Below are 27,500 nucleotides of genomic sequence, written 5' to 3' on the forward strand. Positions count from 1 at the left end.
GAAAAGGACAGGCATCCAAGGTCCAAAACTGAAGAAGCCTCTTCTAGGCCAGTCGCCGGTTCTCAGTGAGGTGCTTTTGCAGCCCCTGACAACATGACTTTTTGTGGAACACAGCACTGACCTATCAAGTACATCTGCAGGCACAATTCCTGCCAGGAAAGAAAAATACTCTGGCAGACGAACTAAGCAGAAATCTCCTGGATCCTCATGAATGAAAACTAAATCCACAGGTCTTCAGCATGATAACAAGGAAATGGGGATGCCCAGACATAGATCTTTTTGCCTCCCCTCACAACTGCCAACTACAGAGATTCTGCACAAGAACATAACTCATAAGCATGGAAAGTGGATGCTCTATCATTCAGCTGGAAAACGCTGACAGTTTATGCCTTTCCTCCACTGCTTCTTCTTCCCAAGGTGCTCCTAAAAGCAAGACAAGAGCAGCCAAAAATGATTCTGATTGCCCCAGACTGGCCACGCCAGCACTGGTACCCAATCCTAAAGAGCTTGTCTCAAGGCCCAGCCTGGGCTTTACCTCAAATTCCTCATCTTCTGGCTCGACAAAACAGTCAGATTCTGCACAGTCAACTCAGAACCTTTAAATCTGGCTGCATGGCAGATGATAATATATCCACTCGGACCACACCTCCTCTCTATAGCTGTTATGGATGTCATTTTAGAAGCCAGGAGGCCCAGCACTAGGAAATCTTGTGCAGAAAAATGGAGGAGATTCTGTGCTTGGAACCAGGCACAAGGACTCGAACCATTTGTTCCAAATATACCTCAGATTTTACAATACCTAACTGAGATGCTGGACAAAGGCCTATCCTTCTCATCAATTAAGATCCATGCTTGTGCCATTTCAGCTCATTACAATACGGAACCTCCTGTTTTCTCTCATCCACTACTAAGACAGTACCTCAGAGTGGCAAAAAACATAAGACCCCCAAGGAGAACACCAATACCTACATGGGACCTCAATTTTGTTTTAGAAAAGCTCACACTGCCTCCTTTTGAGCCAGCCAGTATGGCTGATATAAAATTCTTATGGAAAACTGTAACTTCAGCAAGAAGAGTCTGAGTTACAGGCATTAATGGCAGTGGAAACCTTCATTATTTTTCATCAGGACTGGGTTTCTCTAAGGACAAACCCAACATTTATGCCAAAGGTAGTATCCAGTGTGGCTCTTAACCAAAGCCATTAATTTGCCAACATTTTGTCCAAATCCCCAGAATAAAGGGGAGAGACTTCTGCACGCTTTGGACATGCACAGACAGCTACGCTTCTATTTGGACAAAACAAAAGCTTTCAGAAAAACTGAGCAACTGTTTGTAGCTTATGCTGCAGGATCACAAGGAAAGCCTATCTCAAAGCAGACTATTTCAAAATGGATAGGACACTGCATTCGTTTCTGCTATTCACAGCATGGCAAATCAGTGCCCAAGGGCATTAGGCCACATTCAACCAGAGCAGCAGCCACTTCAGCAGCCTTCCTCAGAGGAATACCAACCAAAGACATTTTAGAGGCTGCAACCTGAAGTTCAGTGCACACTTTCACCAAGCACTACCACTTACCTCTCTACTCTAAATCCCGAGCAGGCTTTGCCACTGCAGTTCTGCAGGGCCTTGTAGCCTCTCCTAATCATATTTAGGCCCAGCCACCCAACCTCAGCTTTGGGATTCAACCCAAGTGTAATGACTGCAACAGTGAAACACTATGAACATAGTACAGTTGTGTACCTACCATAAATGTAGCTGTTCAAGTGTATTCACTGTTGCAGTCCAGGTTACCCACCACCCCCCTTTTCTTTGCTGGGACTTTTCTGTACTTCTGTATTCTATACAACCTATGTGGTGTATTTGCTTGTAGATGAAGGAAATGTTTATTTTAGTACATGCATGCTTCTTGGCATAATTTTTTCGCCTACCTATTTGGGGGCACCTGACATTTGGGGCAAGAAAAACTGAAGAAAATGGCGTCTGCTACATCTTTTATACCCCTGGCGCACTGACATCAGGGAAGAGGCTACAGCAACCGACGCCAGACCTAGACTTTGGAATTCTGACCGACTGCGGGTAGCCTGCCAGCAGGATAACCCAAGTGTAATGACTGCAACAGTGAATACACTCTAACATCTACATTTATGGTAGGTACACAACTGTACTTTTTGATTCCTTAGAGGCATCTTGCAGGGCTGCTGTCACTGGGTCTATACTTAGAAGGCATGCTTGGCTTGAGGAGCAAACTTTACCAGATCATGTTAAAGCTAAATTACTGGATGCTCCCTTAAACCAAGACAACCTGTTTGGTAACAAAACAGTAGTAGTACTTAAAAAGATGGAGGAGAAAGATAAATCTATGCAAAGTGTTAAAGATTTCCTGCAAGTACAACCTACCAGATTTAGTAGGCACTGGCCTTCTAAGAATTGGTCCTTTCCTGCCTCTTCCAGGCCTTCTCAGTCCAAACCCAGGACCAGCAGACCACCCAGGCTTCAGTCTCAAGGTACTCGCAGGCCTAAGCAGTGGGGAGCGCTCTCTTCCAAAGCTGGAAGTGGTAAGGCAATTCCCTATAGTAAAATGTCACAATGACTTAACCTTAAACCTTTCAAGCCCTGCTCCAACTGACTGTTCCTTTATGGGGAAAGATCGCCCTGCATGCAAAAAACTGGGAACTCATTTCCCAAGACAAATGGGTTCTAAATATAGTTTCCCCCCAAGGATACAGATTCCACTTCCACTCCTTACCAACCCCAAATGGTTGGCCAGACCTACCCCCAAATCAGTGGGCAGAGGCTCAACAGCAGGTTCTCAATGTTCTAAGTATCAGGGCTATTCAACCTGTCCCAGAAGAGGAATGGGGACAAGGGTTTTACTCGAGACTTTTCCTGGTACCCAGAAAAGAACGATACCCGTCGTCCTATCCTGGACATGTCTATCCTAAACACCTTTTTGGTAATCCCAAAATTCAAAATGCTAGCTCTTCCTCAGCTGCTTCCCATGCTAGGCAAAAATGCCTGGTTGGCAACATTGGATTTAAAGGAAGCTTACCTGCACATCCCAATAAGGGAATCTTGCAGAAAATACCTACGCTTCAGAACAGGCTATATGCACTATCCGTTCTTTGCACTGCCCTTTGGCTTATGTACTCTGCCCAGGGTATTCACAAAGTGCGTAGCTCCAGTCATTGCATTCTGCAGGCAAAGAAGTATTCAAATATACATACCTGAACGATTGTCTAATTCAGGCAGAAAGCCAGGACATACTATTGAACCATCTGGCACTTGTAAAGAAACTGCTAGCCCCACTGGGGTACACCATAAATGAAAAGAAGTCTCACGTAGTACCCTGCCAACAAATTGTATTCCTGGGGGGGCAAGCTTGAGTACACTTCCCAGATGGCCTACCTCATGCCAGAGAAACAAGTTTGACAGCCTACTTCAAACCACTGGCCACAAAGACCTAGCTATCTGCAAGGAAAATACTGCAAGTCCTGGGGTTCATGGCCTCTTGCTTTCTACTAATTCCATATGCAAGACTGCATATGAGGAAAACTGCAGTGGTATCTAAAAAGCCTATGGTGTCAACATTCTCAGGACCTGGAATCAATGATTCCCATCATTCGTTGTATAAAGACAGAGTTCCTTTGGTGGGCAGAGGCCTGCCACCTCAGCAAGGGACTGCCATTCACTCTACCCCCTGCCGCCCAAACCCTAACAGACTCGTCAGTCTATGCATGGGGGGCCCACTTGGAAGGGCAGTGCATTCAGGGCAAATGGAACCAGAGTCAAATGCACCTGCACATCCATCAAAAAGAATGTTAGCTGTACAGAATTCTCTGACGGCCTTAAAAGACCACATTCTTCCAGGACGGTTATTGGTAAAGACTAACAACACCACTGTTATGTAGTACATAAACAAGCAGGGGGTAACTCACTCATACCCCATCTGCAGACTAGCCATGGCTCTGCGGAACACTGCCTTGAGCTACCAAGTGCACCTACAAGCTCAGTTCCTGCCAGGCAAGCTAAATACACTGGCAGATGACCTAAGCAGAAATCACATGGACCCACACGAGTGGAAACTGGAGCCAAATATATTCAACATTCTGAGAATCAAATGTGGGAGCCTAGAGGTGGACCCGTTTGCCTCCCCTCAGAACTACCAGTTGGACAAATTCTGCACAAGGACTCCCCACAGATAAGCTTGGAAAGTGGATGCCCTGTCCTTTACTTGGGAAAACCACTCTGTTTATGTCTTTCCCCCTCTGCCTCTCCTCTCAAAAGTTTTACTAAAGATCAAACAGGACAAAATAAGGACAATAACTCATTGCACCAGACTGGCCACGCAAACACTGGTGTACCCCCTCTTGCACAGTATGTCACTACTGGAACCATGGCACCTGCCGGAGACTCCTTCCCTACTGTCCCAGCAGGAGGGCCAGATTCTCTACCCCCAACTTCAAACCCTGAACCTGGCAGCCTGGCTAATTACCTGAGTTCTCTATACCATCCCTCAACAAACAAGTGCTGGATGTCATCCTGGAGGCAAGGAGGCCTAGTACTAGAAAATCCTATGCTGAAAAGTGGAAAAGATTGTGTTCCTTGAGCCAGACTCAGGGGATGGGCACTACAGTGCCCAATTTACCCCGTATTCTTCAATACTTACGAGATGTTTCACAATGGCCTTTCCTTCTCTTCCATTAAAATTCTTGCCTCAACCATTTCAACACATTATAATACTGAGCCCACTCCTCTTCTCCTCCTACTGAAACAATTCCTCAGAGGGGCCAACATTTTAAGACCACCTAGGAGAGCTCCTACTCCTACCTGGGAACTTAACTTTGTATTGGAAAAGCTCACTCTACTTCCTTTTGAGCCAGCTGCAACTGTGGAGTTGAAATTCCTTTCTTGGAAAACAACCTTCCTCCTAGCCATCACTTCAGCAAGAAGGTTGTCTGAATTACAGGCCCTCATGGCAGTGGTGCCTTTCATCTTTCATGCGGACAGGGTGTCCCTCAGGACCAATCCTTCATTTATTCCCAAGGTGATATCCAGTGTGGCCCTTAATCAGTCCATTCATTTGCCAATGTGTTGCAGGTGTTGTGTTCTGAGGTGGTGGTTGTTTGGGTGTCTGCTTTGGTGGCCTCTGCTGTTTTGGTAGATTTTTGATCAGAGCTGCCGAGTATGTCTTTGTGTGTTTATGTGTATGATTTGAGGTTGTGATGGTACTATGTGAGACTGGGTCTATAGTGTGTGTGGTAACCTTCTCCTCCTGACTGGTCTTGCCAGTCCTATGTTGAGAGAGCTCAGCCTCCAGTTTGGCCATATAGTTGCATCTCTCGCATGTATTTGTGTTTTGTGGGAGGAGGAGAGGGTTGTCTGTGTACATGAGGCAATTGTAACATTGCCTCAATATTCCCAGGTTCACCAGCTGAGCAGGAGAGGACACTAGCAACTGATCCCTCGACATGCTAGAAGGACTAGACAAAAAAACTTTAAAAGAGATTCCGGGGGACGTGGGTGACCGAGAAATGGGGGTTTGCCTTTTTGGGGTGCTATCTATGAGTGCCGTATCAAGGTAATAAGTACTGTAGGAGCAAGTGCTAGGTTTAACAGATAGAGAAAAGTCTACTTGGAGTCAAGTAGAGATGATCTTTTTAGGTATTGGAGAAAGTGCTAGTAACAGGGATGCTTAAAGATAAGATTGAAAAGAATGCACTCTGCAGTGTGCACTAGAGAAGTTAGATATGAAAGTAGGTAACTTGAGTTTTACCTGTTTAAAAAGTTAAGGTTTAGTGGAGAGTTACTATTTTTAAAACCGCAAGATGGACTGAAAGGAGTGGTTACTTTTGTACTTTGGTACTATGAAATACTGTAGGATGGCCAATAAATTTAAATAATTGAAGGGGTGGGATTTCAAAAGTGATGGTTTTGTGATTACTCACATAAGCCAGTGAAAGTAGAGAGAAATGAGATATATGGTCAGATTAACATAAGAGGCGGGCAACTAGAAAGACAGTGGTATTTAACAAGACAACTTAAATGGGTGGGAGGGAGGAAAAAAATTCGGTCTCTTCTGAAGTTTTAATATGCTGTTAAAACAGAATGCAAGCAAAACACAAGGTAAAGAAAACAAACTACAGTATTCAAAATATAGAAAGGCAATACAAAAAATAACAGCAAACTAACCTTTCCTTCACAGCAAAGTGTAGCAGTCAGTCACAGTCAGAGTGTCAAACAGTCACAGCCCTCAAGGCCAAACACAATGCCAGACACACTAGTCATTGGTGACTCCATAGTCAGACACACTGACGTCCCGCTCACCAGACTGAGTAAGGAGAAGGTCACAGTAAGCTGCCTGTCGGGCGCTAGAATCCGCCACATAACGCAAGCACTCAGGTCTCTCAACAGCAGGTACAAATACGACTCATTGTCCACGCTGGTGTAAACTACCTGAGACGTACCTCCTTGGACTACATGAAAAGAGACATTGAGGAGCTCTCTGATTATGTAGCCCAGGCAGGTATGACCCTGACCTTGAGCAGTATCCTACCTTCACCAAGAATGATGCCACAATACAGAGATAAGATGATCAGCTTTAACAATTGGCTTAAACTCTGGTGTCATTCAAAGGGGATCCAATGTCTGTCTGCCTGGGATGACATGCTGGACAAGCCACGCTGCTTCGCAAGGGATGGCTTGCACCTGTCACCCCTGGGATTCCGGATATTGGCAAAGGCTCTTGCCACCCCCATAGTGCCTTTTTTAGGCAAGGCTCAAATTCTAAACCTACCACCCTATAACACAAAAAAGGAAAAAAACTAAGGGTAATGCTGCTCAATGCCAGAAGTCTAAATCTCAAAATGCACGCACTCGAGGCCCTTCTCCGTATGGAGAACATCGATGTCTGTGCAGTGACAGAAACCTGGTTCAAGGCTCCTGAGAGCACCCCAGCACTATCTGGTTTTACCTCTTATCCTGCGTTCCGGCCCCAAAATCCAGACAATACCAAGAAAGGAGGGGGGATATCCATATTCATCAAGGACACCCACACCTCAAGACTGGTGGCAACGCACGATGCATCGGAGACCATCCAGGTGCAATTAACCATAGGCAAGACTGCTCTGCAAATTGTAGCATGTTACAGGCCACCCTCACAAACTCAGGAACCTCACATGGCCTTCCTGAAAACACTAGAGGGGATAAATGTATCACCAAACACCATCATACTAGGTGACTTCAGTTACCCTAATATAGACTGGGAACACTACTCAAGCCCAAACACCCTAGCCCAAAAGTTCCTGGAATTCATAAACTCAAATGCCATGGAACAACTAGTCACCATCCCCACAAGAGGAGAAAACATACTTTATCTCATCATCACGAACATGGGAGCACAATGTTCAACACCGGAAGTATACCCCTCACTGGTGAGATCAGATCACAAACTAATCTCGCTGGAGGTCCTCATCCCACCCCACCTGAAATAAAAAAGACCACAGTAAAGAACTTCTTGAAAGCCGACTTCACACTTCTAAAGACTAGTGTGGTCTCCTTTAAGGCCCCCGAGCCAGCGGAAAACAGTACTCAAGCCGCTGAATCACTTACAAATGCCTTCTACCAGCACCTGCAGGACTGCATGGATAAGGCAATCCCAAGCAAAACAAAGACTCTTTGTACCAAAGGCAAGCGTCCAGTCTGGTGGACCCCAGCCATAAACAAACTCTACAACAAAAGGAGGAAGCTACTACAAGATAGAGCAAAATCCTTAAAAGGTAAGACACCCTTGATCACTATAAGTAAAAAACTAAGAGCTCTCATAAAATCATCCAAAGCAAATTTTGAGAGAAAAATAGCTAGACTCAAAAGACAATCATAAGGCCTTCTTTAGCTATGTTAGAAACCTGGGAGGAAACTCCCAGATATGCTCAGAACTAGTTCAAAATGATGTGAAGATTACTGATCCTACAGACATTGCCAACATACTGGCTGACAGGTTCAGTGCAAACCCCCTCCCCTCAAAAGGAGAGATATCTATACCAAGCGATTGCAGCCCCCCAAACATCTCCAACGCCCAAGTGAGAACTGCTCTCTCCAAAGCAAAACACAGCATCCATGGGACCTGATGGTGTCCCTGGCTGTGTGCTCCACGAACTCAATGAGGAATTAAACCCACAGCTAGGACAGCTGTTTAATCATAGTCTTACCTCTGGATACGCACTCCAGGAGTGGCGCACTGCAACTGTGGTCCCACTTCACAAAGGCGGTGCCTCCACCGACCCTGGAAATTACCGCCCATTAGCTTGACAAGCCTTATCTGCAAAGCCATGGAGAGGATCATAATGGACCTCATAAATAAAGACATAGGGAATTTGCAGACTTTGGATCCATCCCAGTTTGGCTTTGTCAAAGGCAGATCATGCCTTCTAAACTTGGTTGACTTTTTCAAACAGTCACCAAAGCCATTGATGAGGAAAGGCAGTCCATACAGCCTACCTCGATCTGGCGAAGGCCTTCGATACAATACCCCACTCGGGTATCATTGAAAAACTCATCAGCTTAAATGTTAACCCATACATCACAAGATGGGTTGCAAACTGGCTGAGTGACAGAACCTACAGGGTCAGAGTTGCTGGCGCCATGTCAGACTCAAAGCCTGTCACAAGTGGTGTACCACAGGGCTCAGTCCTGGGCCCACTCTTGTTTGGCATCTACTTTTCCGAAGTACAAGCAAACACAGGAGGGTTATGGCTGACAAAGTTTGCAGATGACTGCAAACTGGGCGCCATAGTAGAAAACACATCTGACACCGATATCCTTCAGAAGGGTCTCACAGAAACGGATAACTGGTGCCAGAGCCATGGCCTAAAGTTAAATGCCAAAAAATGCATAGTCATACCCTTCGGGAAAAACAAGGTTACCCCTAGCTACCAAATAGGTGGCAATCCACTGAGCACAGAAGAAGTTATCAGGGACCTGGGGACCCAGGTTGATAGTAGTCTGTCATTCGACACCCATGTAGCTAAAGTAGTTAGGAAGACCTTCTACATTGCCCACCTTATCATGAAGGGATTCTCATCTAGATCAAGGGAGGTCATAGTCTCCCTATACTCATCACTCATCAGACCAATGATTGAGTACAATGCCCCATTCGGAATGTATCTGACCCGACACTTGCAGCAGCTGGAGAGGCCACAAAAGTTCCTCACCAAAAGGATAAAGGGTCTCGAACATCTGTCCTATGCTGCCCGACTGAAAGAACTCCAGCTCTATTCAGTCGCTTACCGCTTGCTCAGAGGTGACCTTTGCCTAACATACAAGGCCATGTCAAACCCAGATTTGATGAATATGCTTCACCTCAAAAAATCTAGATCAGTCAGAGCCACAAGGGCGGGAGACTTAAACCTCGACAGGGCTATTAATAGGGCGTGCTGGAGGGATAGATTCATCACCCAAAGACTCCCTATGCTGTGGAATAAAATCCCAGTATATGTGAGGCAGAGCACCTCGCTGGCCTTGTTCAAGAGAAATCTTGACCAATGGATGGGAGATCGCAGATATACCCCAGGGATTACCTCAGTGTCACTGCTCGACAGAGGCACAGCAAAATAATGGGTATAGTTCCCCATACTAAAGGGGTGGCGTAAGCCACAAAACTATGGGCTAGGCTTGTAAATGCCCTCTGGCAGATAGCCTAGTATGAACCTATGAACCTTATTTTTTAATCCACAGAACAAAGGGGAATGAATACTGCACTCCTTGGACATGCACAGACAACTTACATTTTACTTGGACCGGACCAAACCTCTCAGGAAATCTGAACAGCTGCTAGTTGCCTTTGCTGCAGGGGCAGAGGGGAAGGCCATTTCAAAGCAAACCATTTTTAAGTGGATAGGTAATTGCCTTTTTTTCTGCTGTAAGCACCATGGAAAACCTACCCCACAGGGGATAAGACCCCATTCCACCAGGGCTGCATCTACTTCTACAGCCTTTCTCAGAGATGTTCTTACCAGGGACATCCTAGAAGCTGCTACCTGGAGTTCTGTACATATCTTCACCAAGCATTACCACTTGCCAATTTTCTCTAAATCCAGAGCTGGTTTTGCCACTGCAGTCTTGCAGGGCCTAATAGCTACTCCTAATGCTCAAAAACTCCTCCTCCCTTCCTTAGCTTTGGGAGTCTACCCAAATGTTATGACTGCAACAGTAAAACACGAAGAACATAGTACAGTTGTGTACACTTACCATTCATGTAGATGTTAGAGTGTATTCACTGTTGCAGTCCTGGTTACCCTCCTTCCAGCCCCCTGACTTCTATTGGCTATACCTCTATTCTTGTTTACTATACTTAAGCTTTCTGGTGTATTTGCCTTTTGTTGGAGATGTAACTATATATTTAGTTGCTTCCCATTATGGGGGCACCTGACATCTGGGGCAAGAAAAACTGACGTAATGGCGTCAGCTGCATGCTTTGTACCCCTGACTACCTGATGTCATGGAAGATGACAGCAACCGACGCAGGACCCACAACTTTGATAATCGGGCCGACTGAGGGCTTGCCTGCAAGCAGATAACCCAAATGTAATTACTGCAACAGTGAATACACTCTAACATCTACATTTATGGTAAGTGTACACAACTGTACTATTCGCAGGTCTCTACTGAGACCCATTCAGAGTCCGGTATGCCATGAGATGCTTCAACTAAGGAACCTGCGGATGTCTCTACCTTGGATGGGTCTGGAGCCGCTGTGCAGGCACTGGCTTCTGAGGGTGTATTTGGGCCTACCGATTTTCATATTAAACAGACTACCTCGTTTCAAACCACAAATACAGAATTTCTCCGGCCTAAAGTTCGCACTATGCCTAGGAAACCGGCCAAACCGCATTTTCGGGCCCACATGCCTCAAAAACAAATTTATTAGAATGGTTGAAGACCTTATTACCTTAATTGGGGGAAGCCAGCCTTCCCCCTCATAGAGACCTAGAACGGACTTTCCTTCGGATTCTTCTGATCAGGAATCTGATATTTCTGTTCCTTCTGACCACTAGGAACATACCCTTATCTACCTATGAGGATTCTAATTCAGAGTATTCCATTCCCTCTGCTTCCCCTCCAGAAGATATTTCTTTTGGTGAAACCCTGCATACCCTTTGGGAACACTACCGTTGGGAAAGCCAGGACTACTCTCAGTCCAAAAAAAGACTCAGGAATTTTTAAACCTGTCTCAACACCAAGCCTCTAGCTATTCCTCCACTTCTGGAGATTGTAGATGATGTTTTCTTGGAACCCAGCCTTACCCTGGATACTTTGCCTCCAGCTCCCAGGAAACCTGACTGGTACTATAGAGTACCTGACTCTTACAAATTCCTTTTCAAGAATCCTACTGCTCCAGAGAGCATTTCCCAAAGACCTAAAGGCATTAAGGCTACTACTGCCAAGAATCCTACCCCTTCTGACAGGGATTTTAGGGCTTTAGACAGATGTGGTAAGAAGGTATACACCTCTGCTACTCTGGCCATTAGGGCTTTAAATTGCCAGTTTCACATGTTAAAGTATCAGCAGCATATATTGGAGTTAAACAGAAAATGATGTTGATATTGGAGTTAATTGAACAGAAAATTATGTTGATTCCTGACTGTGCAGAGCATAGAGATCTGCAAGAGTTAATGCATTCTGCTAACCAAGTTGGTGAACATAGTTTGCAGTGTGGTTTTGATGCTTTAGAAGCATCTTGCAGGGCTACTGTCACTGGGCCTGTTCTTAGAAGGCATGCTTTGCTTAAGGAACAAAACTTGCCAGATCATGTCAAAGCAAAATTACTGGATGCTCCCTTAAACCAAGAGCGCCTATTCTGCAATAAAGCAGAAGTTGTCCTCAAAAAGATGGAGAAAGCTCAATCTATGCAAAATGTTAGATTTCTGACAAGTACAGCCCCCTAGATTCAGTAGGCATTGACCTTCAAAAACTGGTCCTTTCCAATCCCTTCCAGACGTTCTCAGTCCAAACCCAGGGACAGCAGACAACCAAAACTTCAGTCTCTGGTTATGAACAGACCTAAGTAGTGAGGATGCTTCCACGTCCAAATCTGGGAGAAGTATGCCACCACCCACCACCGTATGGTAAAATGGCAGAATGACTTGTCCTTTACTCTTCCAAGCCTTGCTCAGGTAATTGCACCTTTAGGAAGAAAACTCCGTCCTGCATGCAGAAAACTGGGAATACATTACCCAAGACAAATGGGTTTTAAACATGGTTTCCATAAGATACACGTTCCACTTCCACTCGCTCCCAACCCTAAGTGGATTGCCAGACCTCCCCCCAAACCAGTGGGTGGAGGCCCAAAAGCAAGTACTTTCTCTCCTCAGCATCAAGGACATTCATCCTGTCCCAGCAGAACAAAGGGGACAAGGCTTTTATTCCAGACTGTTTTTGGTTCCCAGAAAAGAAAACTCCTGGCATCCTATCCTGGATCTGTCGGCACCTTTCTGGTGGTTTCAAAATGCTTACTCTCAAACAGCTGATTCTTATGCTAGCCAAGGATTCCTGGCTGGCAACCCTAGATTTAAAAGAAGCTTATCTGCACATCTCCATAAGGGAATCTTGCAGGAAATACCTATGCTTCAGAGCAGGCTCTATGCACAATCAGTTCTCTGCACTTCCCTTTGGCTTATCTACTGTGCCCAGGGTATTCACAAAGTGCCTAGCTCCAGCCATTGCCTTTTGCAGGCAGAGAAGTATTCAGATTTACCCATATTTGGATGACTGACTGATACAAGCAGAAAGTCAGGACTTGCTATTGCATCATCTGGCATTTGTAAAGAGACGTCAAACTTCACTGGGGTACACCATCAGTGAAAAGAAATCACATCTAGTACCCTACCAACAGATTTGTATTCCTGGGAGCAAGCTTGAATAAAACTTCCCAGATGGCCTACCTCATGCCAGAGAAACACGGTCATTTGACAGCCTACTTCAAACTACTGGCCACAAAGACCCAGCTATCTGCAAAGAAAATACTGCAAACCCTGATGTTCATGGCCTCTTGCATTCTACTAATTCCATATGCAAGACTGCTTATGAGGAAACTCCAATGGTATCTAAAAAGCCTATGGTGTCAACATTCTCAGGACCTAGAATCAATTATTCCTATCATACCTTGTCTAAAGATAGAGTTCCTTTGGTGGGTAGAGGCCTGCCACCAAAACAAGGGACTGCCATTCACTCTACCCCCTGCCACCCAAATACAGTAAATAGTGTGGGAAGAAATAGCCAGGGAATTGTTATGGCTAGGCTTGTATAGGCCCTAGGGCTCATAGCCTAGTAATGCATGGGGGGGCTCGCTTGGCAGGGCAGTGCATTGAGGGCAAATGGAACCGGAGTCAAATGCATCTGCATAGCAATCAAAAAGAAATGTTACCTGTACAGAATGCTGTGGCAGCTTTAAAGGACCATATTCTTCCAGGACAATTATTGGTAAAGACTGACAACACCACTGTTATGTGGTACATAAACAAGCAGGGGGGAACCCACTCATACCCTCTCTGCAGACTAGCCATGGCTCTGTGGAACACGGCCTTGAGCTACCAAGTGCACCTACAAGCTCAATTCCTGCCAGGCAAGCTAAATACACTGGCAGAATTCTCATGGACCCACACGAGTGGAAACTGGAACCAAAGATATTCAACATTTCAAGAAACAAATGGGGGGAGCCCAGAGATGGATCTGTTCGCCTCCCCTCAGATCTACCAATTAGACAAATTCTGCACAAGGACTCCCCACAGACAAGCTTGGAAAGTGGATGTCCTGTCCTTCACCTGGAAAAACCTATCAGTTTATGCTTTTTCCCCCTCTGTCTGTCCTCTCCAAAGTGCTACTAAAGATCAAGCAGGACAAACCAAGGAAAGACTTATTGCACCAGACTGGCCACGCCAACACTGGTATCCCCTCTTGTGCAGTGTGTCACTTCTGGAACCATGCCACCTACCTCAGACCCCTGCCCTGCTGTCCCAGCAGGAGGGCCAGATTCTGCAACCACAGCTTCAAACAGAGTATGAACTAAAATTCAGTCAACACATACAGCAATGCATAAAGAAAACGCATCAGAAACTAGGTCGCTTATATACCGGAACAAAAAATATCTCCGTCCTGAGACTAGACTCTCCCTAGGGCAAGCACCACTTCTCCCCTCTCTCTCCTCTATGCCGCTCCAGTTTTCACAAATATCCAAAAAACGACCCTGAACAAACTCCAACAATTCTACCACAAAAATAGCCAGATTCATCACTAACTCCCCAAACACACACCACTGTATTGCTTTAAAGTCACTACAATGGCTAGAACTCTCACAACTACTACATCTCTATCAATTTCACATGCTGCACTCTCTGCTCTTTAAACCCTCCTACTGTCCATCTATATCTCTCCTTGTATCTGCCTACACCCCATCTCGATCCCTCCGCACCTCTAATCAACAATTGCTTGATATTTACCACCCAGATAAGTCAGTAGGTAAGCTACTCTACAAACACTCTGTGGCCCAAGCCTGGAACAAACCTCCCCTGGACATGTGCTCAATCTCTTACACCCCACTATTTAAAAAGAAACTTGCGACACATTTACTCAATTCCAGAATCTGCCCCTGCTATGACCCTACATAGTTCTCTCCTCCCCCCACATTGGAATCACTCTCAGTTGATCCTACTCGCACTCTGCACTCTCCCTCACTAGTACAGTTACATAGTATTTTCCTGAAAAAAAAAAAAAAAAAAACACGTACTGTCGTTTAACTGTTGCTAGTGTTTGATTCTGTTGTTTGCTGTGCTTGTTTACTACTGTAATGATTTTTTGTACTATCTGGAGCTTTTCTCCTTGGGTCTCCACTGAAAATGGGACAAAATCCCAGTTGGACTAACCCAGTTAACAAATGTCAATAAATAAATAAATAAACCCTGAACCTTGCAGCCTGGCTAATTACATGATCTCTCCATTGCCAGCCCTCCGTAAGCAAGTGATGGATGTCATTCTGGAGGCAAGGACGCCTAGTACTAGAAAGTCCTATGCTGAAAAATGGAAAAGATTCTGTTCCTGGAGCCAAACTCGGGATGGGCACAGGAGTGCCCAATTTACTGCATATTCTTCAATACTTAACTGAGATGCTTCACAAGAGCCTTTCCTTTTCTTCCATCAAAATTCATGCCTCTGCTATTTCAGCTCATAATACAGAGTCACCCCTCTTCTCTCATCCATTGCTGAAGCAATTCGTCAGAAGGGCCAAAAACTTAAGACCACCCAGGACAGCCCCTACTCCAGCCTGGGACCTTAACTTTGTATTGGAAATAATCTCCCTTTGAGCCACCTGAAAATGCAGAGTTGAAATTCTTTTCTTGGAAAACAGCGTTCCTTCTAGCCATCACTTCAGCAAGAAAGGTGTCTGAATTACAGGCCCTCTTGGCAGTGGAGCCTTTCATCGTCTTTCATGCGGGCAGGGTGTCCCTCAGAACCAATCCTTCCTTTATGCCCAAGGTGGTATCCAGTGTGGCCCTAAATCAGTCCATTCAGTTGCCAACCTTCTTTTCTAATCCACAGAATAAAGTGGAACGAATACTGCACTCCTTGGACATGCACAGACAACTTAAATTTTACTTGGACAGGACTAAGCCTCTCAGGAAATCTGAACAGCTGCTGGTTGCATTTGCTGCAGGGGGGGAGGCCATTTCAAAGCATTCATTTCTGCTATAAGCACCATGGAAAACTACCCCACAGGGGGGACAAGAACACATTCAACCAGGCTGCATCTACCTCTACAGCCTTTCTCAGTGGTGTCCCTACCAGGGACATCCTAGAAGCTGCTACCTGGAGTTCTGTCCATACCTTCACCAAGCATTACCACTTGCCAGTTTTGTCTAAATCCAGAGCTGGTTTTGCCACTGCAGTCTTGCGGGGCATTATAGCTGGTCCTAATGCTATCTAATTGCCTCCTCCCTTCCTTAGCTTTGGGAATCTACCCAAATGTAATGACTGCAAAAATGAAACACTTAGAACATAGTACAGTTGATACACTTATTATAAATGTAGATGTTAGAGTGTATTCACCGTTCCAGTCCTGGTTGCTCTCCCTCCAGCCCCCTAACTTCTATTGACTATACCTCTATTCTTGCTTCCTATGCTTAAAGCTTTCTGGTGTATTTGCTTTTTGTTGGAGGTGTAACCTTGTATATAATTGCTTCCCATTATGGGGGCACCTGACATCTGGAGCAAGAAAAACTGATGCAATGGCGTCGGCTGTATGCTTTGTACCCCTTGACTACCTGACATCATGGAAGATGAGACATCAACCGACTTGGGACCCAAGACTTTGATAATCAGGCCAACTGAGGGCTACTTGCAAGCAGATAACCCAAATGTAATGATTGCAACAGTAAATACACACTAACATCTGCATTTATGGTAAGTGTACACAACTGTACTTTCCGTAGAGGAGCCAAAAATTTAAGACAACCCCCCCCCCACCCCCACCCCCCACCTTGCAGGAGAGCTCCCACTCCAGCCTGGGACCTTAACTTTGTATTGGAAAAACTCACACTTCCACCCTTTGAACCGGCTGCTACAACAGAGTTAAAATTCCTCTCCTGGAAAACCGCTTTACTTCTAGCCATCACTTCAGGAAGAAGAGTGTCTGAACTGCAGGCCCTTATTTATGGCAGTGGAACCCTTCATGATCTTCCATGTGGACAGGGTTTCCCTCTGGACTAACTCAACTTTTATGCCCAAGGTGGTGACTAGTGTGGCTTTAAACCAGTCCATTCATTTGCCAACTTTTTTCCCTAACCCTCAGAATAAAGGGGGAAAGGATACTGCATTCCCTGGACGTGCACAGGCAGCTTAGATTCCATCTGGGCAGGACTATGCCCCTCAGAAAATCTGACCAGCTGCTAGTCAGCTTTGCTGCAGGGGCCGAAGGTAAGGCCATTTCAAAGCAAACCATTTGTAAATGGATAGCACACTGCATCCATTTCTGCTACAAACACCATGGAAAACCTACTCCACAGGGGATAAGAACACATTCCACTAGGGCTACATCTTCCTCTTCTGCATTTCTCAGGGGAGTCCCTACCAGGGACATCCTGGAAGCTGCATCCTGGAGCTGTGTACATACTTTCACCAAGCATTACCACTTGCCTATCTTTTCTAAATCTAGCTGGATTTGCCACAGCAGTCTTACAGGGCCTGATTGCCAGCCCTAATGCTTCTTAACTACCTCCACCCTTCCTTAGCTTTTGGGAATCAACCCAAATATGATGACTGCAACAGTGAAACACCAAGAACATAGTACAGTTGTGTACACTTAACATAAATGTAGATGTTCACGTGTATTCACTGTTGCAGTCCTGGTTACCCTCTCTCCAGCCTCCCTGTCTTCTCTTTGCTTTTACCTATCCTTTTTAGTTTTGCACTTCTTATACCAGGTGTATTTGCTTTTTGCTGGGGGTGTTCCACACCATATAATTGCTTCCTATTTTGGAGGCACCTTACATCTGGGGCAAGAAACTGCTGTAATGGCGTCTACTGCATGTTTTATATCCCTGATGACCTGATATCATGGAAGAAGCCACAACATTCGACACACAAATCTCAAGACTCTGGTATTCAGGTAGACTTGAGGGCTACCTGCAGGCAGGTAACCCAAATGTGATGACTGCAACAGTGAATACACTCTAACATCTACATTTATGGTAAGTGTACAACACCGGATATTCTTATTGAAGACGACAATGGAGATGACAACGCACCGGTAACACGGGGAGAATTTAGGCAAGTGATTTGCCTACTCTCACAACTGAGTGGATTGCTAACTAAGGACAACACCACCAACGATAAGACATTACCACCTAACCAACAAGAACTTGTGGTTGATAGGGAACCGACAGTTAAAAGGAAAAGACTTTCCACTGAAGTATTCGAAGAAGACCGGGTGCATAACCAGAATTTGCAGGCTACAAGAAATAAAACTCCACATTTAAACCCGGGTCAACAGAACAACGATTTCAACCTGAAAAAATGGACAAGCAAACATTTTATGTTTGCACAAGGTACTGTAAAACAAAACTACAATGCCCAAAACAACAATGCTGAACACTTAGTAAGTGAACTAAATAATAAATTGTATTCATATAAAACGGCTCAAATGGAAATTGACTATTTGACTGAATGCATAAGGGTCGAACGCATTCCAAAAGGGCTACGGTGCAATAGACTGCCAAATAATGCACAACCTGGCACAAAACTATTTGATGAAATTACTGCTTTGTACAACAAAACAGGAATAGAGATGTTAAAATTAATGATTAATGATTATGAAAGTAAGGCTGCAGTGTTGTTGAAGGATATTGACAAATTGAATGAAAGTATTACTAACAATAGGAATTTTAGTGGGGTTAAGCATGATTATGAACAAGCATTTAAAGAGGTAGATGACCATTGCAACAGAGTAGTTATGAGAAAAATAAAAAAACTTGAAAGAGATCTTGAAGAATATAAAAATGGTACAGCATATTGTTTTAACAAAAAAAGTAGGATTGCCTCAGACAAAATTACCAGGGGGGGGGGGGGCATCTAATAATGAAATGGAAGGAAATGAAAACAACGAATGGACAAGAGGTCCCAAGAAGGAGTGAAAGATTAGCACAAAAAAGTAATTATGGTACTAAACAGGTTTTTCAGCAAGTACCAGGAAGACAAGGGAATCGAGAAGCAAATCAACCAATGCAAATGTGGAACAGATTCAGGAGATAACCACTAATAACATAGGGGTGACAGGAATGAACCACCTTGAAAACCAAGATAAGAACACCAACAGGGCTGGCCACACATGTACCATAGAAACACAAGACAACCTCTCCATATATAATTTCACTGATGTGGAAATTAATGAAACATTTTTTGAACTTTTCAAAAAAGGACTACATTTTGTACCCGATACCCCCATAAACATAACCAACATTATTATTGATTTAAAATTATTTATGAGGCAATTAAACTTAGGTATTTATTTTGGTAACACACACGACAAGCAACAAGGTTTACACAGGAAAAGTACATTCAATCCCCCATTGCACTCCTCACTAAAGATATATGAGGAATTAGTGGAGAATGAATTTAGAGAACTAAACAGGGAAACCAAACATAAAGAATCTGATAATTTTCCAGAAGAATACAACAGACTTCTAACAACACTAAAAAAGGAAAGAATAAGAGTGATGAAAACAGATAAAGGGGGTGGGATAGTACTGATGTACCAACAAATATACAAAGCATTTATTCACAACATGTTGCATGATACGGAACAATATACACAAATTTCCATTAATGAAAGAAACATAGCCTATAGCAAGATCAAATATTATTTAGAAGATCACCTGTTGCAAGGAGCAATAAACAAACAGTTATTTAACTATTTAATAGTACAGAAACCACTAACTCCTGTTATTTTTGGAATACCAAAAGTTCATAAGGGCCTTCAACCATTAAAATTTAGGCCAATAGTAGCAGGAGCAAAAGGCATCACTGAACCTTTAGGAAAATACATTGACATGACAAAAAAGTGTATAGCATCACTCGAATGTATCTGCAAAGATTCTTGGGAATTTTTAAAGGGAATAAAAAATGATTTCTTTGCAGAAACACAATTTCTGGTCACTATTGACATAGTCAATCTATTTCCAAGTATCCCACATGAAATAGGACTTGAATGGTTCAATGAAATGTTAGTTAAGCTTACGAATTTTAGTGGGGACACCATTAAATTACTAGTAGAATTTATGGGGATTGTTTTAAACAACAACTTTTTAATTTTTAATGGTGAACTTTTTAAACAAAACAAGGGAGTAGCCATGGGAACACCGTGTGCATCAGCATATGCTAACCTTGTGTTGCACCATTGGGAACTGGAATTTATTTTTGTTCAAAATTGGGTACAGCACATTGTCCACTACAAAAGATTCCTGGACGATATATGCATTTTATGGAAAGGTACTTACTATGATTATATAAATTTTATAGATTATATCAATGAATCCACAAATTTTTTAAAATTTACCTATGAAATTAACCCAAACCAACTGCACTACTTAGACATTAATTTAATGAAAAATAATGTTACAAAAAATTTTGAATCTAGTGTCTATAGAAAGAATACTTATTCTAACATGTTTTTACATTTTGACAGCAGTCACCCATACTTTCAAAAAAAGAGTATTCTTAAAGGACAGTTTATTAGGGCATCAAGAATTTGCAGTACAGACCATTTATTTCAAATAGAAATAGAATATTTAAAGACCCTTTTCCTAGAGAAAAAATATCCCTTAAGCTTAATCGAAGCTGTAACAAATGAAATTAAAACTAAAAGAAATGACAAATACGCCCCACTTTTAAATACTCAAACAATGAACAACACAGAAACAAATGATAATAAGGAACAATACAAAAATCAAGCATTTGCATACACTTATAGTAGTGGTGATAAAGAAATAGAAGCCATTATTTCAAAATATTGGCCAATATTAACTAATAATCATGAAATCAATAAGACAGTTCCACCGAAACCAAAGTTTATAAGAAAGAAAAACAATAACCTTAAAAGTTTGTTTGAAAAAGAAATAGGCAACTACCCAAACAACACCAAATTGATGAGGGGTACCTATAAATGTGGGGCCTGTAATCAATGTAGTTTTATGTTGAACAGTACAGGCTTATACCTAAATTCTAGAAAGTTAGGGTTATACTCACTAGGACACTATAACTGCAATTCTAAAGGCATAATTTATCTTGGAATATGTCAACACTGTTTATCCTTTTACATAGGAAAAACAGAACGAACATTAAAAAGAAGAGTGTATGAACATTCCTATGAAATTAAAACAAAAAAAGAAACAAATGCCTTCTTTAAACATTCCTTAATATGTAAACAAATGAATATAAAATTTTTAGTACTGGAGCAAGTAAAAAATGATATTAGAGGGGGTGACTGGGAAACATCCCTGGAATATAGGGAATTAATCTGGCAAATCAAACTTAATGCTGCAAAAGCACCAGGGATGAATGAACAGGTCAGTATAAGTAGTGTATTAAAACAAAGAAGAGCAAAGTTATAAACCAAATAAAATATAATAAAAAAAGTTAAAAACATTTCTGATATTAAACACATAACTTTAATAAGTTTTAACAATTTTAATTATTTATTTATTTACAATGTAAAAGATAGTATATACAAATATTTAATATTTAATATTTATTATTTAATATTTAACATCTAATATTTAATATGTAATATTTATTCTTAACTTTTACAAATTTTTGGTTTGGGTTTATTTTCCAACACAGAATTGGTATTTATTAATGGGAATATAAAATCACTTCATATACATAATAAGAACAAAAATACTAGAAAATATAATGGTATGAATTTATTTTATATAGGTGATTATACAATAGACATGACAAATTAAAACAATAACATAATAGTCAAAATCCTGCTTATCTGATGAAAAATATTTAGTCTTATATAAAAAATAAAACATGGTATAGTTCCCATAAAATGCAAATGTTACAGTGCAACAGTACCGACCCGACCCTACATTGTGAACGTATGGTCAATCCTACAAATGACCAGCACTAGAAAACGCCAACTGCTACTTATTAAATTAAATGAGTCTACTATCACGTTAACAACTAATCCAATTCTACTGCAATCAATGTCAACATTTCTAAAAGGAAAGCATTTTCACGATCAGGTATAAGGACTAGGAAAGGTAATATACATTGCAAAACTAAGGTAACATTTATTAACGTGGTCACTTTTTAGCGGTATTACAGAACAACATAGGAACTTTTAACATAATAGGTTTTACACAAGGAATACAGCTTTAATGCAAAGAAATTCCTTTTTAAAAATTGTCTTAATTGACGCAGTTAGGGAACCAATTAAACAACCATGTGGTATATAAAAAGACTGGTTGTAGAGTAAAAAAACATCTTGAAAAAGCCCGGGAGAGCCCGGGCGAAAGCGCTTGACTAACTGATTCTTTACTGTGTTCGGATTGCTGTTTAATGAAAGATTTAATTCTACATTAGACTTTGATCAACTGGATTTTTTATTGTGTTCGGATTGCTGTTTAATGAAAGACATAACTCTGCATTAGACTTTTGAGCACATTTTTACTCAACATTGGATGTTCTGCTTTTTTACAAAAATAAACGGAAATTATTTATACAACGTTGGTTCCGTTCCGTTTTCTGCTGTTGCAGTATCGTTTTAACCTGAGGGTTGTCCTGCATTGTTCTTTGTCGCTTACAAGTGTACAAACTGTACTTTCTCTCCTCTCCTGCACTTATACTAGCTTATTAGTTTAGCACTTTACCAGACTTCTTGTAGCAATTATAGTAGCACACAAGTACTATCAGCACTAAACATTCTACAAGGAAACCGATCCAGTACTTATTATCAATGCCCACCCCTCCAGGCATGTCTAAAGTCAGTTCCCTGTGCTTTCTCCTATTAACCTGGTGAACTTGGGCATCCTGAGACAGTGTAGCAACTGCCTCATGTACACAGACAGCCCTCTCCTCTTACCTCCCAACGCTCAGACTTGCGAGATATGAACTTGCATATCCATATTGGAAACCACACACTCTCCAGCCATGACCGGAATAGCTGGTCAAGAGGAGGTCAACATTTGCACCACCCCCCATGGAACACACAGCCCTCCAGAACACACACCAGCACTGCCTTCACATAAAAACACAAACCACACACCCACCTTCGTGGAGGCTCTCAATTAAAAATCTACTGAAGCAGCAGAGACCTCCAAGGCAGAAACACACACTACCACCACAACACTAATCACGAGATGCACAACAGTATGCCCAACACACTGGACATAGGTGACTCGATAGTGAGGTACATTGGTGTCTGTCTAGGTTGAATAAGGAGAAAGTAACAATCTGTTGCCTGCCAGGTGCCAGGATCGCCACATAATGCACACACTCGGGTCCCTCAACAACAGATGCAAATATGACTCTTTGTACATGTGGGTGTGAATGACCTGAGACGTACCTTCCTGGACTACATGAAGAGACATGGAGGAGCTCTCTGATTATGTAGCCCAGGCGGGTATGACCCTAACCCTGAGCAGCATCTGGCCATCACCCAGAATGATACCACAGTACAAGCAGAAAATGATTGTCAATAATTAGCTGTTTCTGGTGTATCTTAGGGGATCCAGTATCTGTCTGCCTGAGATGACATGACCTCGATGCTTTGCCAGAGATGGTCTGCATCTATCACTCCTGGGCTTCTGGATACTGGCCAATGCTTGTGCTACCCCTGTAGTGCCTTTTTAGGCAGTGTTCCAAAGACCAAATTACCACCGTAACCGCTACAAACAAATGCAGTCTGAGGGCCATGCTGCTCAACACGAAGTTTAAATCTCAAAATGCACTCGCTCGAAGCACTCCTTAAAATGGAGAACATCAACATTTGTGCTGTAACGAGACCTGGTTCAAGGCAGCAGACAGCACCCCTGCACTACCAGGCTATAACTCATTCCAGACCTTTTGACCCCAGAACTTGGACCGAAGCTCCAAAGGCGGTGGTATTTCCATATTCATAAAGCATGTGCACCCCTCCAGACTGGTAGCCCAACATAATGCATCGGAGATACTTCAGGAGCATCTAACATTGGGCAAGACAGAAATTTCTGGCTGTAGCTTGCTATAGGTCTCCAACCATGTCCCGAGAGTCACACTCCACATTCCTAAGCACCCTGGAGAATATTAGGGTCCAACCTAACACTGTCTTACTAGGCAATTTCAACCACTCCTCCATTAACTGGGAAAACTACTCTTGTACCAGTACACTTGCCCAACGTTTTGTGGAGTTCATTAATTCCAGTGCCCTGGACTAGCTCATTCTTACCCCCACTAGAGGTAGCAACGTCCTTGACCTGGTCATTACTAACATGGGCGACCATTGCTCTACACCAATAATCAGCTTCTCCCTGGTTAGATCCGACCACAAACTAATCACCTTGGAAATCCGCATCCCTCCCACTGCACCCTCGCAAAGGTTTCCACCATGAAAAACTTCTCCAGACCTAACTTTGGGCTCCTAAAAACAGAGGTGGCTAACTTCATGGCACCCATGTAAATGGAGAATAGTTGCGTGACTGCCGAATTGTACATCAATGCACTGTACGAACACGTACACAAATGCATGAATCTCGCCATACCCAATAGAACCAAGACACTCTCCTCCAAAAAAAAAAAGGAAGACCAATCTGGTGGTCCCCTGCCATAGACAAACTCTACAACAGGAGGAGGAAACTGGTGTGGAATAAAATGAAGTCCCAAGACTGTAAAAACTGCCTTGTCAGCCTCAAGAAAAAGTTGAGATCCTTCATCAAATCCTCTAAAGCTAGCTATGAAAACAGAATTGCAGCAGATAGTAAAGACAACCACAAGGCCTTTTATAATTATGTAAAGAATCTCCACTGCAATACCCAGATTTGCTCTAAGCTACTGCACAATGGTACCTCCTATACTGGCCCAACAGATATTGTCAGTATACTGGCTGACAGATTCAGTGCCAAGTTTATCCCCCCCCCCCCCCAAAGGACCAAGCACAATACCAGTAGATGACAGGCACCTAGTACTACTGCTGCACAGGTTAAAACGGCACTATCCAAGGCCAAGAATATAGCTTCTCTGGGACCCGACTATATCTCTAGCTGTGTTCTACATGAACTACAGAGTGAACTGGCACCTCACCTCAGGCTTTGTCCCTACCGAATGGCGCACTGCTACAGTCATCCCTCTCCACAAAGGAGGAGCGACTACAGACCCTAGGAACTGTCGCCCCATTAGCCTGATGAGTCTGATATGCAAAGCTATGGGACCACATCATCATGGACCTAATAAACAAGGATATAGGGAATCTCCAAACTCTGGGTCCCACACAGTTTGGTTTTGAGAAGGGTAGCTCATGCCTGCTCAACTTGGTCAACTTTTCATCAGTCACCAGAGCTGTGGATGAAGGCAAGGTGATTCATACAGCCTACCTCTATCTGCCGAAGGCTTTTTATACCATTCCCCACTCGGGAATTATAGAAAAACTCACTAAGCTAGGCATCCACTCCTATATCACTAGGTGGGTTGCAAACTGGCTCACAGATAGAACTCATAGTGTGAAAGTAGCTGACTCCAAGTCAGACTCCCGACCAGCCACGAGTGGAGTTCCCACAGGGTTCGGTCCTGGGTCCTCTCCTGTTTGGTATCTACTTCTCTGAAGTCCAGGCCAACACGAAGGAACTCTGGCTGACTAGGTTCGCAGAGGATTGCAAGTTGGGAGCTATTAACTCCCCAAGTGATGTTGACATCTACAGACTGGCCTCACTGAGACCAACGACTGGTGTCAGAACCATGGCCCTAAGCTCAATGCCAAAAAATGTTGTCATCCCCTTTTGGAAAAACCCGGTTACCATGAATTACCACATTGATGATAGTCCACTGAATACAGAAGGCATTATAAGTGATCTGGGAACACCGGTTCACTGCAGTATCTCTTTTGATCACCACATTGCCACTGTAGTCAGAAAGTCCTATGTAGCACATCTCATTACTAAGGGTTTTGCATCCAGGAAGAAGGAGGTCATAGTCTCCCTCTACTCTTCCCTCATTAGGCCAATCATAGAGTACAATGACCCATTTGGCATGTACCTCTCTAGACACCTATAATAGCTGGAGAGGCTGCAAAAGTACCTCAGAGAGAGGATCCTAGGCCTTAAACACTTGTCCTATATGGACAGACTAAAAAAAAAAACCTCCCAACTTTTCTCTGTCTCATATCGCCTACTTAGAGGCGATCTCTGCTTGACTTACAAAGCCATGTCTGACTCAGCTGTGTTAGAAATGCTACATCCTAAAGAAATTCCAATCCCTCCGCACCACACACACCAGAGACTTCAACGTCATTACCACAATTAACGGAACATGCTGAAGGGACAGGTTCATAACCCAGAGACTGCCCATGCTATGGAATAGGCTTTCCCATACATGTTAAGCAGAACACATCACTGACCCTCTTCAAGAGAAATCTCGATGACTGGATGGGAAACAGAAAATTCACCCCGGGGATAACTCCAGTGGCTGTACTCGACAGATGCACTGGAAACTAAGGTCAGGTGTCACTATGCCAGGGTAATTCTATGGCTAGGCTTGTAAAGGGCCCAGGGCCATTGGCCTAGTACACACCTGTGAACATGCTTCAGCTCAAACCTTGATTCATCTCGCTTTCCTTCACCTCTCCAACACTGAACATACAAAGTCCTTTCACAGCTCAAACCCTATTGCAGAATAAGTGACTTAATTCATGTCTAAATAGCTATTGCCAAAAATGTTCTACTTTCTTGTATTAAATTCCTCCACAAATGCAACCCTAGTACACTGACTGTAAACATGGTTTTCTTGCAGAATGCAGAACCCTCTTAGAAAAGGCTTATTGACTGCCTGCTGCAGATCATGCCACATTTCTTCTTCTCAGCATTTTTTTCCAAAATAGATTTCCAACATAAATACCTTCTCGTCTATGCTGTTAATTGTATACATCTACCTACACTCTGATAAGGGAAGTAATTAGTGTGGGTAGAAATAGCCAGGGAATTGTTATGCCTAGGCTTGTACAGGCCCTAGGGCCGATAGTCTAGTACCAACCTATGTCCCAGTGAAGAAAATGTAGTCCTAAAAATCAGCAAGTAGCGAAAAGCATTTTTAATTTGGCTCCTCCTTGATGGCGATACCTTCTCCTAGAACTAAGAAAGTTCTCTTCTAATCTCTTAGTGTCCCCCACCCAAAAAAATAAATAAAGGAAGGAAAGCATTTGCTGAAATAATTATTTCAGGGATGCTGAATAAGAGATACAGATTTTTATCAAAAGGTAAAACTCTATAGGATATATGTAACTGTACTGGCACCATGTATTGTTTTTTCTCGTCTTTTTCTGCATCACTGAAGTACTGTACACATGTCAACCATTTTGCCTGTATGCTATTCATTCACCTGTATTTACTTCAGCACAACTTGTAAAACTGAAAAAGCAAATTTTGTGTGGGAAAACTCTATTTGCTTTGTTCAGGTTGGTCATTAATGAAAAGGCCTCTTGGGCAACCTACCAACCCAGTTAAATTAGTAAGTGAAAGCTCAACCCAGTTAAATAAGTAAGTGAAAGCTTATTTAAATGTTTTTTGATGTTAAGGAAATTGTATTTGTGACCAAGCTCTTGTTTCTTGGCAGTTCTCTTCCACCTAACTAGTGTTCCTGTTAAGGGTTGGTTGATTTTTTTTTTTTTCCAATATTGGTGAGGAGATGTTTTGTGTAGGAGTGGAGTGGGGGATTGTACTTCTGGGACATATTAAAGTTTTCACGTCGAAGATTGTGAATGAATGTC

The 27,500-nt window shown here is 42.9% G+C and overlaps 1 protein-coding gene across 2 annotated transcripts in view; it reads left to right on the forward strand.

Moving 5' to 3' along the window:
- The window catches only part of PARD6G (par-6 family cell polarity regulator gamma), an 828,502-nt gene that overhangs the window by 95,296 nt on the left and 705,706 nt on the right, over window positions 1-27,500 (forward strand). The gene's annotated exons all lie outside the window — the stretch shown is intronic.

The sequence above is a fragment of the Protopterus annectens genome, chromosome 3.part1 (assembly GCF_019279795.1).
Source record: "Protopterus annectens isolate FY-2018-M chromosome 3.part1, PAN1.0, whole genome shotgun sequence".
In the NCBI taxonomy this organism is placed as follows: Eukaryota; Metazoa; Chordata; order Ceratodontiformes; family Protopteridae; genus Protopterus; species Protopterus annectens.